Raw genomic sequence first — 15,977 nt, 5'->3', positions numbered from 1 at the left:
GTCTTTAACCCTCTGGAAAGTTGACCCAGTAACACACTAATATTGATGAAGCACTGCATTTCAGTTCATGTCAGATCCAATGGAACACTACGGTACCTCTGACCACTGGCATCGTATGAACTTTAAAGTAACACTTTTGTGCCATGTATGGGATTCTGTGGAATTTCCATGCAGTTTCCAGGGAATGTCATGTCCTGACATTTTATGAAATTGGACATGTTTTATAGAATAGCATTCAATGGAATACCATGTTGCGATGTTTACCGGAATGAGAACTTGTTTATGAAAGGGTATTCATGTTTTGTTTGGGGTTTCTTTGGAGGGATGCAATGGGATTCTTGGAGTTTGACTGTGATGTCGTGGACTGAAATTTTGGGGGTGCAGTAGAATTTCATTGCAAGGAATTCCTGGAAATCTCTTGGAATGACATGTCATGGGTTTATGGGCTGTGGGATGGAATGTCATGGAATGAGAATCATGAAATGTCAAGCGAATCATTACATCACTACTGACAAGAAACATCATGAGAATGAAAGAATTATGTTCAACCTGAACAAAACATTGTAGTGACACTGCCCCATTTTAGGTGAATATGAGAGGAATACTATTACTGCATTTATTCAACATCTGCCCTACAAAATGACTGGAATTCAATCGCATTGCTCATGAAGGAATGGACAATAACACAAAAGGGTATGAAGAAACCCGCTCTTTTGCCTAAACGCTCTTGTGTGCTAAAAAGCACAACTCTGCCCCGTGTGAGGCTCGAACTCACGACCTTCAGATAATGAGACTGACGCGCTGCCTAACTGCGCCAACGAGGCATGTGCTGTGGCCAGTGTGAGTGGTGGAGCACTAGCTTCTGGATCATCTGCCATTCGGTGCAGCTCCAAACACGCTGCTCACTGTGCGCTGTCATGTCAGGATGGCCGAGCGGTCTAAGGCGCTGCGTTCAGGTCGCAGTCTCCCCTGGAGGCGTGGGTTCGAATCCCACTTCTGACAGACCTGACCTTTGGTTGCGGGCTCCAGGTAGACTCTTTAACCCTCTGGCAAGTTGACCCAGTAACACGCTAATATTGACGAAGCACTGCAATTCAGTTCATGTCAGAGCCAATGGAACACTACGTTACCTCTGACCACCGGCATCGCATGAACTTTAAAGTAACACTTTTGTGCCATGTATGGGATTCTGTGGAATTTTCATGCAGTTTCCAGGGAATGTCATGTCCTGACATTTCATGAAATTGGACATGTTTTATAGAATAGCATTCAATGGAATAACATGTTGTGATGTTTACCGGAATGAGAACTTGTTTATGAAAGGGTATTCATGTTTTGTTTGGGGTTTCTTTGGAGGGATGCAATGGGATTCTTGGAGTTTGACTGTGGTGTCATGGACTGAAATTTTGGGGGTGCAGTAGAATTTCATGGCAAGGAATTCCTGGAAATCTCTTGGAATGACATGTCATGGGTTTATGGGCTGTGGGATGGAATGTCATGGAATGAGATTCATGGCATGTCAAGCGAAACATTACATCACTACTGACAAGAAACGTCATGAGAATGAAAGAATTATGTTCAGACTGAACAAAACATTGTAGTGACACTGCCCCTGTTTAGGTGAATATGAGAGGAATACTATTTCTGCATTTATTCAACATCTGCCCTACAAAATGACTGGATTTCAATCGCATTGCTCATGAAGGAATGGACAATCACACAAAAGGGTATGAAGAAACCCGCTCTTTTGCCTAAACGCTCTTGTGTGCTAAAAAGCACAACCCTGCCCCGTGTGAGGCTCGAACTCACGACCTTCAGATTATGAGACTGACGCGCTGCCTAACTGCGCCAACGAGGCATGTGCTGCGGCCAGTGTGAGTGGTGGAGCACTAGCTTCTGGATCATCTGCCATTCGGTGCAGCTCTAAACACACTGCTCACCATGCGCTGTCATGTCAGGATGGCCGAGCGGTCTAAGGCGCTGCGTTCAGGTCGCAGTCTCCCCTGGAGGCGTGGGTTCGAATCCCACTTCTGACAGACTTAACCTTTGGTTGCAGGCTCCAGGTAGACTCTTTAACCCTCTGGCAAGTTGACCCAGTAACACACTAATATTGACGAAGCACTGCAATTCAGTTCATGTCAGAGCCAATGGAACACTACGGTACCTCTGACCACCGGCATCGCATGAACTTTAAAGTAACACTTTTGTGCCATGTATGGGATTCTGTGGAATTTTCATGCAGTTTCCAGGGAATGTCATGTCCTGACATTTCATGAAACTGGACATGTTTTATAGAATAGCATTCAATGGAATAACATGTTGTGATGTTTACCGGAATGAGAACTTGTTTATGAAAGGGTATTCATGTTTTGTTTGGGGTTTCTTTGGAGGGATGCAATGGGATTCTTGGAGTTTGACTGTGATGTCATGGACTGAAATTTTGGGGGTGCAGTAGAATTTCATGGCAAGGAATTCCTGGAAATCTCTTGGAATGACATGTCATGGGTTTATGGGCTGTGGGATGGAATGTCATGGAATGAGATTCATGGCATGTCAAGCGAAACATTACATCACTACTGACAAGAAACGTCATGAGAATGAAAGAATTATGTTCAGACTGAACAAAACATTGTAGTGACACTGCCCCAGTTTAGGTGAATATGAGAGAAATACTATTTCTGCATTTATTCAACATCTGCCCTACAAAATGACTGGATTTCAATCGCATTGCTCATGAAGGAATGGACAATCACACAAAAGGGTATGAAGAAACCCGCTCTTTTGCCTAAACGCTCTTGTGTGCCAAAAAGCACAACCCTGCCCCGTGTGAGGCTCGAACTCACGACCTTCAGATTATGAGACTGACGCGCTGCCTAACTGCGCCAACGAGGCATGTGCTGTGGCCAGTGTGAGTGGTGCAGCACTAGCTTCTGGATCATCTGCCATTCGGTGCAGCTCCAAACACGCTGCTCACCGTGCGCTGTCATGTCAGGATGGCCGAGCGGTCTAAGGCGCTGCGTTCAGGTCGCAGTCTCCCCTGGAGGCGTGGGTTCGAATCCCACTTCTGACAGACCTAACCTTTGGTTGGGGGCTCCAGGTAGAGTCTTTAACCATCTGGCAAGTTGACCCAGTAACACACTAATATTGACGAAGCACTGCATTTCAGTTCATGTCAGAGCCAATGGAACACTACGGTACCTCTGACCACCGGCATCGTATGAACTTTAAAGTAACACTTTTGTGCCATGTATGGGATTCTGTGGAATTTCCATGCAGTTTCCAGGGAATGTCATGTCCTGACATTTCATGAAATTGGACATGTTTTATAGAATAGCATTCAATGGAATACCATGTTGCGATGTTTACCGGAATGAGAACTTGTTTATGAAAGGGTATTCATGTTTTGTTTGGGGTTTCTTTGGAGGGATGCAATGGGATTCTTGGAGTTTGACTGTGATGTCATGGACTGAAATTTTGGGGGTGCAGTAGAATTTCATGGCAAGGAATTCCTGGAAATCTCTTGGAATGACATGTCATGGGTTTATGGGCTGTGGGATGGAATGTCATGGAATGAGATTCATGAAATGTCAAGCGAAACATTACATCACTACTGACAAGAAACATCATGAGAATGAAAGAATTATGTTCAGACTGAACAAAACATTGTAGTGACACTGCCCCAGTTTAGGTGAATATGAGAGGAATACAATTTCTGCATTTATTCAACATCTGCCCTACAAAATGACTGGATTTCAATCGCATTGCTCATGAAGGAATGGACAATCACACAAAAGGGTATGAAGAAACCCGCTCTTTTGCCTAAACGCTCTTGTGTGCCAAAAAGCACCACTCTGCCCCGTGTGAGGCTCGAACTCACGACCTTCAGATTATGAGACTGACGCGCTGCCTAACTGCGCCAACGAGGCATGTGCTGTGGCCAGTGTGAGTGGTGGAGCACTAGCTTCTGGATCATCTGCCATTCGGTGCAGCTCCAAACACGCTGCTCACCGTGAGCTGTCATGTCAGGATGGCCGAGCGGTCTAAGGCGCTGCGTTCAGGTCGCAGTCTCCCCTGGAGGCGTGGGTTCGAATCCCACTTCTGACAGACCTGACCTTTGGTTGGGGGCTCCAGGTAGAGTCTTTAACCATCTGGCAAGTTGACCCAGTAACACACTAATATTGACGAAGCACTGCATTTCAGTTCATGTCAGAGCCAATGGAACACTACGGTACCTCTGACCACCGGCATCGTATGAACTTTAAAGTAACACTTTTGTGCCATGTATGGGATTCTGTGGAATTTCCATGCAGTTTCCAGGGAATGTCATGTCCTGACATTTCATGAAATTGGACATGTTTTATAGAATAGCATTCAATGGAATACCATGTTGCGATGTTTACCGGAATGAGAACTTGTTTATGAAAGGGTATTCATGTTTTGTTTGGGGTTTCTTTGGAGGGATGCAATGGGATTCTTGGAGTTTGACTGTGATGTCATGGACTGAAATTTTGGGGGTGCAGTAGAATTTCATGGCAAGGAATTCCTGGAAATCTCTTGGAATGACATGTCATGGGTTTATGGGCTGTGGGATGGAATGTCATGGAATGAGATTCATGAAATGTCAAGCGAAACATTACATCACTACTGACAAGAAACATCATGAGAATGAAAGAATTATGTTCAGACTGAACAAAACATTGTAGTGACACTGCCCCAGTTTAGGTGAATATGAGAGGAATACAATTTCTGCATTTATTCAACATCTGCCCTACAAAATGACTGGATTTCAATCGCATTGCTCATGAAGGAATGGACAATCACACAAAAGGGTATGAAGAAACCCGCTCTTTTGCCTAAACGCTCTTGTGTGCCAAAAAGCACCACTCTGCCCCGTGTGAGGCTCGAACTCACGACCTTCAGATTATGAGACTGACGCGCTGCCTAACTGCGCCAACGAGGCATGTGCTGTGGCCAGTGTGAGTGGTGGAGCACTAGCTTCTGGATCATCTGCCATTCGGTGCAGCTCCAAACACGCTGCTCACCGTGAGCTGTCATGTCAGGATGGCCGAGCGGTCTAAGGCGCTGCGTTCAGGTCGCAGTCTCCCCTGGAGGCGTGGGTTCGAATCCCACTTCTGACAGACCTAACCTTTGGTTGGGGGCTCCAGGTAGAGTCTTTAACCATCTGGCAAGTTGACCCAGTAACACACTAATATTGACGAAGCACTGCATTTCAGTTCATGTCAGAGCCAATGGAACACTACGGTACCTCTGACCACCGGCATCGTATGAACTTTAAAGTAACACTTTTGTGCCATGTATGGGATTCTGTGGAATTTCCATGCAGTTTCCAGGGAATGTCATGTCCTGACATTTCATGAAATTGGACATGTTTTATAGAATAGCATTCAATGGAATACCATGTTGCGATGTTTACCGGAATGAGAACTTGTTTATGAAAGGGTATTCATGTTTTGTTTGGGGTTTCTTTGGAGGGATGCAATGGGATTCTTGGAGTTTGACTGTGATGTCATGGACTGAAATTTTGGGGGTGCAGTAGAATTTCATGGCAAGGAATTCCTGGAAATCTCTTGGAATGACATGTCATGGGTTTATGGGCTGTGGGATGGAATGTCATGGAATGAGATTCATGAAATGTCAAGCGAAACATTACATCACTACTGACAAGAAACATCATGAGAATGAAAGAATTATGTTCAACCTGAACAAAACATTGTAGTGACACTGCCCCATTTTAGGTGAATATGAGAGGAATACTATTGCTGCATTTATTCAACATCTGCCCCACAAAATGACTGGATTTCAATCGCATTGCTCATGAAGGAATGGACAATCACACAAAAGGGTATGAAGAAACCCGCTCTTTGGCCTAAACGCTCTTGTGTGCCAAAAAGCACCACTCTGCCCCGTGTGAGGCTCGAACTCACGACCTTCAGATTATGAGACTGACGCGCTGCCTAACTGCGCCAACGAGGCGTGTGCTGTGGCCAGTGTGAGTGGTGGAGCACTAGCTTCTGGATCATCTGCCATTCGGTGCAGCTCCAAACACGCTGCTCACCGTGCGCTGTCATGTCAGGATGGCCGAGCGGTCTAAGGTGCTGCGTTCAGGTCGCAGTCTCCCCTGGAGGCGTGGGTTCGAATCCCACTTCTGACAGACCTAACCTTTGGTTGCGGGCTCCAGGTAGACTCTTTAACCCTCTGGCAAGTTGACCCAGTAACACGCTAATATTGACGAAGCACTGCAATTCAGTTCTTGTCAGAGCCAATGGAACACTACGGTACCTCTGACCACCGGCATCGCATGAACTTTAAAGTAACACTTTTGTGCCATGTATGGGATTCTGTGGAATTTTCATGCAGTTTCCAGGGAATGTCATGTCCTGACATTTCATGAAATTGGACATGTTTTATAGAATAGCATTCAATGGAATACCATGTTGTGATGTTTACCGGAATGAGAACTTGTTTATGAAAGGGTATTCATGTTTTGTTTGGGGTTTCTTTGGAGGGATGCAATGGGATTCTTGGAGTTTGACTGTGATGTCATGGACTGAAATTTTGGGGGTGCAGTAGAATTTCATGGCAAGGAATTCCTGGAAATCTATTGGAATGACATGTCATGGGTTTATGGGCTGTGGGATGGAATGTCATGGAATGAGATTCATGGCATGTCAAGCGAAACATTACATCACTACTGACAAGAAACGTCATGAGAATGAAAGAATTATGTTCAGACTGAACAAAACATTGTAGTGACACTGCCCCATTTTAGGTGAATATGAGAGGAATACTATTTCTGCATTTATTCAACATCTGCCCTACAAAATGACTGGATTTCAATCGCATTGCTCATGAAGGAATGGACAATCACACAAAAGGGTATGAAGAAACCCGCTCTTTTGCCTAAACGCTCTTGTGTGCCAAAAAGCACCACTCTGCCCCGTGTGAGGCTCGAACTCACGACCTTCAGATTGTGAGACTGACGCGCTGCCTAACTGCGCCAACGAGGCGTGTGCTGTGGCCAGTGTGAGTGGTGGAGCACTAGCTTCTGGATCATCTGCCATTCGGTGCAGCTCCAAACACGCTGCTCACCGTGAGCTGTCATGTCAGGATGGCCGAGCGGTCTAAGGCGCTGCGTTCAGGTCGCAGTCTCCCCTGGAGGCGTGGGTTCGAATCCCACTTCTGACAGACCTAACCTTTGGTTGCGGGCTCCAGGTAGACTCTTGAACCCTCTGGCAAGTTGACCCAGTAACACGCTAATATTGACGAAGCACTGCAATTCAGTTCATGTCAGAGCCAATGGAACACTACGGTACCTCTGACCACCGGCATTGCATGAACTTTAAAGTAACACTTTTGTGCCATGTATGGGATTCTGTGGAATTTTCATGCAGTTTCCAGGGAATGTCATGTCCTGACATTTCATGAAATTGGACATGTTTTATAGAATAGCATTCAATGGAATACCATGTTGTGATGTTTACCGGAATGAGAACTTGTTTATGAAAGGGTATTCATGTTTTGTTTGGGGTTTCTTTGGAGGGATGCAATGGGATTCTTGGAGTTTGACTGTGATGTCATGGACTGAAATTTTGGGTGTGCAGTAGAATTTCATGGCAAGGAATTCCTGGAAATCTCTTGGAATGACATGTCATGGGTTTATGGGCTGTGGGATGGAATGTCATGGAATGAGATTCATGAAATGTCAAGCGAAACATTACATCACTACTGACAAGAAACATCATGAGAATGAAAGAGTTATGTTCAACCTGAACAAAACATTGTAGTGACACTGCCCCATTTTAGGTGAATATGAGAGGAATACTATTACTGCATTTATTCAACATCTGCCCCACAAAATGACTGGATTTCAATCGCATTGCTCATGAAGGAATGGACAATCACACAAAAGGGTATGAAGAAACCCGCTCTTTTGCCTAAACGCTCTTGTGTGCCAAAAAGCACCACTCTGCCCCGTGTGAGGCTCGAATTCACAACCTTCAGATTATGAGACTGACGCGCTGCCTAACTGCGCCAACGAGGCGTGTGCTGTGGCCAGTGTGAGTGGTGGAGCACTAGCTTCTGGATCATCTGCCATTCGGTGCAGCTCCAAACACGCTGCTCACCGTGCACTGTCATGTCAGGATGGCCGAGCGGTCTAAGGCGCTGCGTTCAGGTCGCAGTCTCCCCTGGAGGCGTGGGTTCGAATCCCACTTCTGACAGACCTAACCTTTGGTTGCGGGCTCCAGGTAGACTCTTTAACCCTCTGGCAAGTTGACCCAGTAACACAGTAATATTGATGAAGCACTGCATTTCAGTTCATGTCAGATCCAATGGAACACTACGGTACCTCTGACCACCGGCATCGTATGAACTTTAAAGTAACACTTTTGTGCCATGTATGGGATTCTGTGGAATTTCCATGCAGTTTCCAGGGAATGTCATGTCCTGACATTTCATGAAATTGGACATGTTTTATAGAATAGCATTCAATGGAATACCATGTTGCGATGTTTACCGGAATGAGAACTTGTTTATGAAAGGGTATTCATGTTTTGTTTGGGGTTTCTTTGGAGGGATGCAATGGGATTCTTGGAGTTTGACTGTGATGTCGTGGACTGAAATTTTGGGGGTGCAGTAGAATTTCATTGCAAGGAATTCCTGGAAATCTCTTGGAATGACATGTCATGGGTTTATGGGCTGTGGGATGGAATGTCATGGAATGAGAATCATGAAATGTCAAGCGAAACATTACATCACTACTGACAAGAAACATCATGAGAATGAAAAAATTATGTTCAACCTGAACAAAACATTGTAGTGACACTGCCCCATTTTAGGTGAATATGAGAGGAATACTATTACTGCATTTATTCAACATCTGCCCTACAAAATGACTGGAATTCAATCGCATTGCTCATGAAGGAATGGACAATCACACAAAAGGGTATGAAGAAACCCGCTCTTTTGCCTAAACGCTCTTGTGTGCTAAAAAGCACAACTCTGCCCCGCGTGAGGCTCGAACTCACGACCTTCAGATAATGAGACTGACGCGCTGCCTAACTGCGCCAACGAGGCATGTGCTGTGGCCAGTGTGAGTGGTGGAACCCTAGCTTCTGGATCATCTGCCATTCGGTGCAGCTCCAAACACGCTGCTCACCGTGAGCTGTCATGTCAGGATGGCCGAGCGGTCTAAGGCGCTGCGTTCAGGTCGCAGTCTCCCCTGGAGGCGTGGGTTCGAATCCCACTTCTGACAGACCTAACCTTTGGTTGTGGGCTCCAGGTAGAGTCTTTAACCCTCTGTCAAGTTGACCCAGTAACACACTAATATTGACGAAGCACTGCATTTCAGTTCATGTCAGAGCCAATAGAACACTACGGTACCTCTGACCACCGTCATCGTATGAACTTTAAAGTAACACTTTTGTGCCATGTATGGGATTCTGTGGAATTTCCATGCAGTTTCCAGGGAATGTCATGTCCTGACATTTCATGAAATTGGACATGTTTTATAGAATAGCATTCAATGGAATACCATGTTGTGATGTTTACCGGAATGAGAACTTGTTTATGAAAGGGTATTCATGTTTTGTTTGGGGTTTCTTTGGAGGGATGCAATGGGATTCTTGGAGTTTGACTGTGATGTCATGGACTGAAATTTTGGGGGTGCAGTAGAATTTCATTGCAAGGAATTCCTGGAAATCTCTTGGAATGACATGTCATGGGTTTATGGGCTGTGGGATGGAATGTCATGGAATGAGATTCATGGCATGTCAAGCGAAACATTACATCACTACTGACAAGAAACGTCATGAGAATGAAAGAATTATGTTCAGACTGAACAAAACATTGTAGTGACACTGCCCCATTTTAGGTGAATATGAGAGGAATACTATTACTGCATTTATTCAACATCTGCCCTACAAAATGACTGGAATTCAATCGCATTGCTCATGAAGGAATGGACAATCACACAAAAGGGTATGAAGAAACCCGCTCTTTTGCCTAAACGCTCTTGTGTGCTAAAAAGCACAACCCTGCCCCGTGTGAGGCTCGAACTCACGACCTTCAGATTATGAGACTGACGCGCTGCCTAACTGCGCCAACGAAGAATGTGCTGTGGCCAGTGTGAGTGGTGGAGCACTAGCTTCTGGATCATCTGCCATTCGGTGCAGCTCCAAACACACTGCTCACCATGCGCTGTCATGTCAGGATGGCCGAGCGGTCTAAGGCGCTGCGTTCAGGTCGCAGTCTCCCCTGGAGGCGTGGGTTCGAATCCCACTTCTGACAGACCCAACCTTTGGTTGCGGGCTCCAGGTAGACTCTTTAACCCTCTGGCAAGTTGACCCAGTAACACGCTAATATTGACGAAGCACTGCAATTCAGTTCATGTCAGAGCCAATGGAACACTACGGTACCTCTGACCACCGGCATCGCATGAACTTTAAAGTAACACTTTTGTGCCATGTATGGGATTCTGTGGAATTTTCATGCAGTTTCCAGGGAATGTCATGTCCTGATATTTCATGAAATTGGACATGTTTTATAGAATAGCATTCAATGGAATAACATGTTGTGATGTTTACCGGAATGAGAACTTGTTTATGAAAGGGTATTCATGTTTTGTTTGGGGTTTCTTTGGAGGGATGCAATGGGATTCTTGGAGTTTGACTGTGATGTCATGGACTGAAATTTTGGGGGTGCAGTAGAATTTCATGGCAAGGAATTCCTGGAAATCTCTTGGAATGACATGTCATGGGTTTATGGGCTGTGGGATGGAATGTCATGGAATGAGATTCATGGCATGTCAAGCGAAACATTACATCACTACTGACAAGAAACGTCATGAGAATGAAAGAATTATGTTCAGACTGAACAAAACATTGTAGTGACACTGCCCCAGTTTAGGTGAATATGAGAGGAATACTATTTCTGCATTTATTCAACATCTGCCCTACAAAATGACTGGATTTCAATCGCATTGCTCATGAAGGAATGGACAATCACACAAAAGGGTATGAAGAAACCCGCTCTTTTGCCTAAACGCTCTTGTGTGCCAAAAAGCACCACTCTGCCCCGTGTGAGGCTCGAACTCACAACCTTCAGATTATGAGACTGACGCGCTGCCTAACTGCGCCAACGAGGCATGTGCTGTGGCCAGTGTGAGTGGTGGAGCACTAGCTTCTGGATCATCTGCCATTCGGTGCAGCTCCAAACACGCTGCTCACCGTGAGCTCTCATGTCAGGATGGCCGAGCGGTCTAAGGCGCTGCGTTCAGGTCGCAGTCTCCCCTGGAGGCGTGGGTTCGAATCCCACTTCTGACAGACCTAACCTTTGGTTGCGGGCTCCAGGTAGACTCTTTAACCCTCTGGCAAGTTTATGAGAGATTATGACCCAGTGACACACTAATATTGACGAAGCACTGCAATTCAGTTCATGTCAGAGCCAATGGAACACTACGGTACCTCTGACCACCGGCATCGCATGAACTTTAAAGTAACACTTTTGTGCCATGTATGGGATTCTGTGGAATTTTCATGCAGTTTCCAGGGAATGTCATGTCCTGACATTTCATGAAATTGGACATGTTTTATAAGAATAGCATTCAATGGAATAACATGTTGTGATGTTTACCGGAATGAGAACTTGTTTATGAAAGGGTATTCATGTTTTGTTTGGGGTTTCTTTGGAGGGATGCAATGGGATTCTTGGAGTTTGACTGTGATGTCATGGACTGAAATTTTGAGGGTGCAGTAGAATTTCATGGCAAGGAATTCCTGGAAATCTCTTGGAATGACATGTCATGGGTTTATGGGCTGTGGGATGGAATGTCATGGAATGAGATTCATGGCATGTCAAGCGAAACATTACATCACTACTGACAAGAAACGTCATGAGAATGAAAGAATTATGTTCAGACTGAACAAAACATTGTAGTGACACTGCCCCAGTTTAGGTTAATATGAGAGGAATACTATTTCTGCATTTATTCAACATCTGCCCTACAAAATGACTGGATTTCAATCGCATTGCTCATGAAGGAATGGACAATCACACAAAAGGGTATGAAGAAACCCGCTATTTTGCCTAAACGCTCTTGTGTGCCAAAAAGCACCACTCTGCCCCATGTGAGGCTCAAACTCACGACCTTCAGATTATGAGACTGCCGCGCTGCCTAACTGCGCCAACGAGGCATGTGCTGTGGCCAGTGTGAGTGGTGAAGCACTAGCTTCTGGATCATCTGCCATTCGGTGCAGCTCCAAACACGCTGCTCACCGTGAGCTGTCATGTCAGGATTGCCGAGCGGTCTAAGGCGCTGCGTTCAGGTCGCAGTCTTCCCTGGAGGCGTGGGTTCGAATCCCACTTCTGACAGACCTAACCTTTGGTTGCGGGCTCCAGGTAGAGTCTTTAACCCTCTGGCAAGTTGACCCAGTAACACACTAATATTGATGAAGCACTGCATTTCAGTTCATGTCAGATCCAATGGAACACTACGGTACCTCTGACCAAAGGCATCGTATGAACTTTAAAGTAACACTTTTGTGCCATGTATGGGATTCTGTGGAATTTCCATGCAGTTTCCAGGGAATGTCATGTCCTGACATTTTATGAAATTGGACATGTTTTATAGAATAGCATTCAATGGAATAACATGTTGCGATGTTTACCGGAATGAGAACTTGTTTATGAAAGGGTATTCATGTTTTGTTTGGGGTTTCTTTGGAGGGATGCAATGGGATTCTTGGAGTTTGACTGTGATGTCGTGGACTGAAATTTTGGGGGTGCAGTAGAATTTCATTGCAAGGAATTCCTGGAAATCTCTTGGAATGACATGTCATGGGTTTATGGGCTGTGGGATGGAATGTCATGGAATGAGAATCATGAAATGTCAAGCGAAACATTACATCACTACTGACAAGAAACATCATGAGAATGAAAGAATTATGTTCAACCTGAACAAAACATTGTAGTGACACTGCCCCATTTTAGGTGAATATGAGAGGAATACTATTACTGCATTTATTCAACATCTGCCCTACAAAATGACTGGATTTCAATCGCATTGCTCATGAAGGAATGGACAATCACACAAAAGGGTATGAAGAAACCCGCTCTTTTGCCTAAACGCTCTTGTGTGCCAAAAAGCACCACTCTGCCCCGTGTGAGGCTCGAACTCACGACCTTCAGATTGTGAGACTGACGCGCTGCCTAACTGCGCCAACGAGGCGTGTGCTGTGGCCAGTGTGAGTGGTGGAGCACTAGCTTCTGGATCATCTGCCATTCGGTGCAGCTCCAAACACGCTGCTCACCGTGAGCTGTCATGTCAGGATGGCCGAGCGGTCTAAGGCGCTGCGTTCAGGTCGCAGTCTCCCCTGGAGGCGTGGGTTCGAATCCCACTTCTGACAGACCTAACCTTTGGTTGCGGGCTCCAGGTAGACTCTTGAACCCTCTGGCAAGTTGACCCAGTAACACGCTAATATTGACGAAGCACTGCAATTCAGTTCATGTCAGAGCCAATGGAACACTACGGTACCTCTGACCACCGGCATTGCATGAACTTTAAAGTAACACTTTTGTGCCATGTATGGGATTCTGTGGAATTTTCATGCAGTTTCCAGGGAATGTCATGTCCTGACATTTCATGAAATTGGACATGTTTTATAGAATAGCATTCAATGGAATACCATGTTGTGATGTTTACCGGAATGAGAACTTGTTTATGAAAGGGTATTCATGTTTTGTTTGGGGTTTCTTTGGAGGGATGCAATGGGATTCTTGGAGTTTGACTGTGATGTCATGGACTGAAATTTTGGGGGTGCAGTAGAATTTCATGGCAAGGAATTCCTGGAAATCTCTTGGAATGACATGTCATGGGTTTATGGGCTGTGGGATGGAATGTCATGGAATGAGATTCATGAAATGTCAAGCGAAACATTACATCACTACTGACAAGAAACATCATGAGAATGAAAGAGTTATGTTCAACCTGAACAAAACATTGTAGTGACACTGCCCCATTTTAGGTGAATATGAGAGGAATACTATTACTGCATTTATTCAACATCTGCCCCACAAAATGACTGGATTTCAATCGCATTGCTCATGAAGGAATGGACAATCACACAAAAGGGTATGAAGAAACCCGCTCTTTTGCCTAAACGCTCTTGTGTGCCAAAAAGCACCACTCTGCCCCGTGTGAGGCTCGAATTCACAACCTTCAGATTATGAGACTGACGCGCTGCCTAACTGCGCCAACGAGGCGTGTGCTGTGGCCAGTGTGAGTGGTGGAGCACTAGCTTCTGGATCATCTGCCATTCGGTGCAGCTCCAAACACGCTGCTCACCGTGCGCTGTCATGTCAGGATGGCCGAGCGGTCTAAGGCGCTGCGTTCAGGTCGCAGTCTCCCCTGAAGGCGTGGGTTCGAATCCCACTTCTGACAGACCTAACCTTTGGTTGCGGGCTCCAGGTAGACTCTTTAACCCTCTGGCAAGTTGACCCAGTAACACGCTAATATTGACGAAGCACTGCAATTCAGTTCATGTCAGAGCCAATGGAACACTACGGTACCTCTGACCACCGGCATCGCATGAACTTTAAAGTAACACTTTTGTGCCATGTATGGGATTCTGTGGAATTTTCATGCAGTTTCCAGGGAATGTCATGTCCTGACATTTCATGAAATTGGACATGTTTTATAGAATAGCATTCAATGGAATAACATGTTGTGATGTTTACCGGAATGAGAACTTGTTTATGAAAGGGTATTCATGTTTTGTTTGGGGTTTCTTTGGAGGGATGCAATGGGATTCTTGGAGTTTGACTGTGATGTCATGGACTGAAATTTTGGGGGTGCAGTAGAATTTCATGGCAAGGAATTCCTGGAAATCTCTTGGAATGACATGTCATGGGTTTATGGGCTGTGGGATGGAATGTCATGGAATGAGATTCATGGCATGTCAAGCGAAACATTACATCACTACTGACAAGAAACGTCATGAGAATGAAAGAATTATGTTCAGACTGAACAAAACATTGTAGTGACACTGCCCCAGTTTAGGTTAATATGAGAGGAATACTATTTCTGCATTTATTCAACATCTGCCCTACAAAATGACTGGATTTCAATCGCATTGCTCATGAAGGAATGGACAATCACACAAAAGGGTATGAAGAAACCCGCTCTTTTGCCTAAACGCTCTTGTGTGCCAAAAAGCACCACTCTGCCCCATGTGAGGCTCGAACTCACGACCTTCAGATTATGAGACTGCCGCGCTGCCTAACTGCGCCAACGAGGCATGTGCTGTGGCCAGTGTGAGTGGTGAAGCACTAGCTTCTGGATCATCTGCCATTCGGTGCAGCTCCAAACACGCTGCTCACCGTGAGCTGTCATGTCAGGATGGCCGAGCGGTCTAAGGCGCTGCGTTCAGGTCGCAGTCTTCCCTGGAGGCGTGGGTTCGAATCCCACTTCTGACAGACCTAACCTTTGGTTGCGGGCTCCAGGTAGAGTCTTTAACCCTCTGGCAAGTTGACCCAGTAACACACTAATATTGATGAAGCACTGCATTTCAGTTCATGTCAGATCCAATGGAACACTACGGTACCTCTGACCACCGGCATCGTATGAACTTTAAAGTAACACTTTTGTGCCATGTATGGGATTCTGTGGAATTTCCATGCAGTTTCCAGGGAATGTCATGTCCTGACATTTCATGAAATTGGACATGTTTTATAGAATAGCATTCAATGGAATACCATGTTGCGATGTTTACCGGAATGAGAACTTGTTTATGAAAGGGTATTCATGTTTTGTTTGGGGTTTCTTTGGAGGGATGCAATGGGATTCTTGGAGTTTGACTGTGATGTCGTGGACTGAAATTTTGGGGGTGCAGTAGAATTTCATTGCAAGGAATTCCTGGAAATCTCTTGGAATGACATGTCATGGGTTTATGGGCTGTGGG

General features: G+C 45.3%; 24 non-coding genes across 24 annotated transcripts; 15 read left to right on the top strand and 9 right to left on the bottom strand.

The window, feature by feature from the left end:
• Nucleotides 1-750: 750 nt before the first annotated feature.
• Nucleotides 751-824, bottom strand: trnam-cau (transfer RNA methionine (anticodon CAU)). Its single transcript has one exon. It is a non-coding gene; the product is annotated as a tRNA-Met (tRNA).
• A 95-nt stretch (nt 825-919) lies between these two features.
• trnal-cag (transfer RNA leucine (anticodon CAG)) lies at nt 920-1,002 on the top strand. Its single transcript has one exon. It is a non-coding gene; the product is annotated as a tRNA-Leu (tRNA).
• A 782-nt stretch (nt 1,003-1,784) lies between these two features.
• On the bottom strand, nt 1,785-1,858 carry trnam-cau (transfer RNA methionine (anticodon CAU)). Its single transcript has one exon. It is a non-coding gene; the product is annotated as a tRNA-Met (tRNA).
• Nucleotides 1,859-1,953: 95 nt separating this feature from the next.
• Nucleotides 1,954-2,036, top strand: trnal-cag (transfer RNA leucine (anticodon CAG)). The gene has a single exon. It is a non-coding gene; the product is annotated as a tRNA-Leu (tRNA).
• A 782-nt stretch (nt 2,037-2,818) lies between these two features.
• On the bottom strand, nt 2,819-2,892 carry trnam-cau (transfer RNA methionine (anticodon CAU)). The gene has a single exon. It is a non-coding gene; the product is annotated as a tRNA-Met (tRNA).
• A 95-nt stretch (nt 2,893-2,987) lies between these two features.
• Nucleotides 2,988-3,070, top strand: trnal-cag (transfer RNA leucine (anticodon CAG)). Its single transcript has one exon. It is a non-coding gene; the product is annotated as a tRNA-Leu (tRNA).
• Nucleotides 3,071-3,852: 782 nt separating this feature from the next.
• trnam-cau (transfer RNA methionine (anticodon CAU)) lies at nt 3,853-3,926 on the bottom strand. Its single transcript has one exon. It is a non-coding gene; the product is annotated as a tRNA-Met (tRNA).
• Nucleotides 3,927-4,021: 95 nt separating this feature from the next.
• trnal-cag (transfer RNA leucine (anticodon CAG)) lies at nt 4,022-4,104 on the top strand. The gene has a single exon. It is a non-coding gene; the product is annotated as a tRNA-Leu (tRNA).
• A 782-nt stretch (nt 4,105-4,886) lies between these two features.
• Nucleotides 4,887-4,960, bottom strand: trnam-cau (transfer RNA methionine (anticodon CAU)). Its single transcript has one exon. It is a non-coding gene; the product is annotated as a tRNA-Met (tRNA).
• A 95-nt stretch (nt 4,961-5,055) lies between these two features.
• On the top strand, nt 5,056-5,138 carry trnal-cag (transfer RNA leucine (anticodon CAG)). The gene has a single exon. It is a non-coding gene; the product is annotated as a tRNA-Leu (tRNA).
• Nucleotides 5,139-5,920: 782 nt separating this feature from the next.
• Nucleotides 5,921-5,994, bottom strand: trnam-cau (transfer RNA methionine (anticodon CAU)). Its single transcript has one exon. It is a non-coding gene; the product is annotated as a tRNA-Met (tRNA).
• Nucleotides 5,995-6,089: 95 nt separating this feature from the next.
• On the top strand, nt 6,090-6,172 carry trnal-cag (transfer RNA leucine (anticodon CAG)). Its single transcript has one exon. It is a non-coding gene; the product is annotated as a tRNA-Leu (tRNA).
• Nucleotides 6,173-6,954: 782 nt separating this feature from the next.
• trnav-cac (transfer RNA valine (anticodon CAC)) lies at nt 6,955-7,028 on the bottom strand. The gene has a single exon. It is a non-coding gene; the product is annotated as a tRNA-Val (tRNA).
• Nucleotides 7,029-7,123: 95 nt separating this feature from the next.
• On the top strand, nt 7,124-7,206 carry trnal-cag (transfer RNA leucine (anticodon CAG)). The gene has a single exon. It is a non-coding gene; the product is annotated as a tRNA-Leu (tRNA).
• Nucleotides 7,207-8,157: 951 nt separating this feature from the next.
• trnal-cag (transfer RNA leucine (anticodon CAG)) lies at nt 8,158-8,240 on the top strand. Its single transcript has one exon. It is a non-coding gene; the product is annotated as a tRNA-Leu (tRNA).
• Nucleotides 8,241-9,191: 951 nt separating this feature from the next.
• trnal-cag (transfer RNA leucine (anticodon CAG)) lies at nt 9,192-9,274 on the top strand. The gene has a single exon. It is a non-coding gene; the product is annotated as a tRNA-Leu (tRNA).
• Nucleotides 9,275-10,225: 951 nt separating this feature from the next.
• Nucleotides 10,226-10,308, top strand: trnal-cag (transfer RNA leucine (anticodon CAG)). The gene has a single exon. It is a non-coding gene; the product is annotated as a tRNA-Leu (tRNA).
• A 782-nt stretch (nt 10,309-11,090) lies between these two features.
• trnam-cau (transfer RNA methionine (anticodon CAU)) lies at nt 11,091-11,164 on the bottom strand. Its single transcript has one exon. It is a non-coding gene; the product is annotated as a tRNA-Met (tRNA).
• A 95-nt stretch (nt 11,165-11,259) lies between these two features.
• Nucleotides 11,260-11,342, top strand: trnal-cag (transfer RNA leucine (anticodon CAG)). Its single transcript has one exon. It is a non-coding gene; the product is annotated as a tRNA-Leu (tRNA).
• A 965-nt stretch (nt 11,343-12,307) lies between these two features.
• On the top strand, nt 12,308-12,390 carry trnal-cag (transfer RNA leucine (anticodon CAG)). Its single transcript has one exon. It is a non-coding gene; the product is annotated as a tRNA-Leu (tRNA).
• Nucleotides 12,391-13,172: 782 nt separating this feature from the next.
• Nucleotides 13,173-13,246, bottom strand: trnav-cac (transfer RNA valine (anticodon CAC)). The gene has a single exon. It is a non-coding gene; the product is annotated as a tRNA-Val (tRNA).
• Nucleotides 13,247-13,341: 95 nt separating this feature from the next.
• On the top strand, nt 13,342-13,424 carry trnal-cag (transfer RNA leucine (anticodon CAG)). The gene has a single exon. It is a non-coding gene; the product is annotated as a tRNA-Leu (tRNA).
• A 951-nt stretch (nt 13,425-14,375) lies between these two features.
• On the top strand, nt 14,376-14,458 carry trnal-cag (transfer RNA leucine (anticodon CAG)). The gene has a single exon. It is a non-coding gene; the product is annotated as a tRNA-Leu (tRNA).
• A 951-nt stretch (nt 14,459-15,409) lies between these two features.
• Nucleotides 15,410-15,492, top strand: trnal-cag (transfer RNA leucine (anticodon CAG)). Its single transcript has one exon. It is a non-coding gene; the product is annotated as a tRNA-Leu (tRNA).
• Nucleotides 15,493-15,977: the final 485 nt, after the last annotated feature.

Source organism: Pseudorasbora parva, chromosome 20, assembly GCF_024679245.1.
Source record: "Pseudorasbora parva isolate DD20220531a chromosome 20, ASM2467924v1, whole genome shotgun sequence".
Taxonomy (NCBI): Eukaryota; Metazoa; Chordata; class Actinopteri; order Cypriniformes; family Gobionidae; genus Pseudorasbora; species Pseudorasbora parva.
The sequence above is the reverse complement of the archived record's forward strand: the minus strand, read 5'-3'. Positions and strand labels throughout refer to the sequence as shown.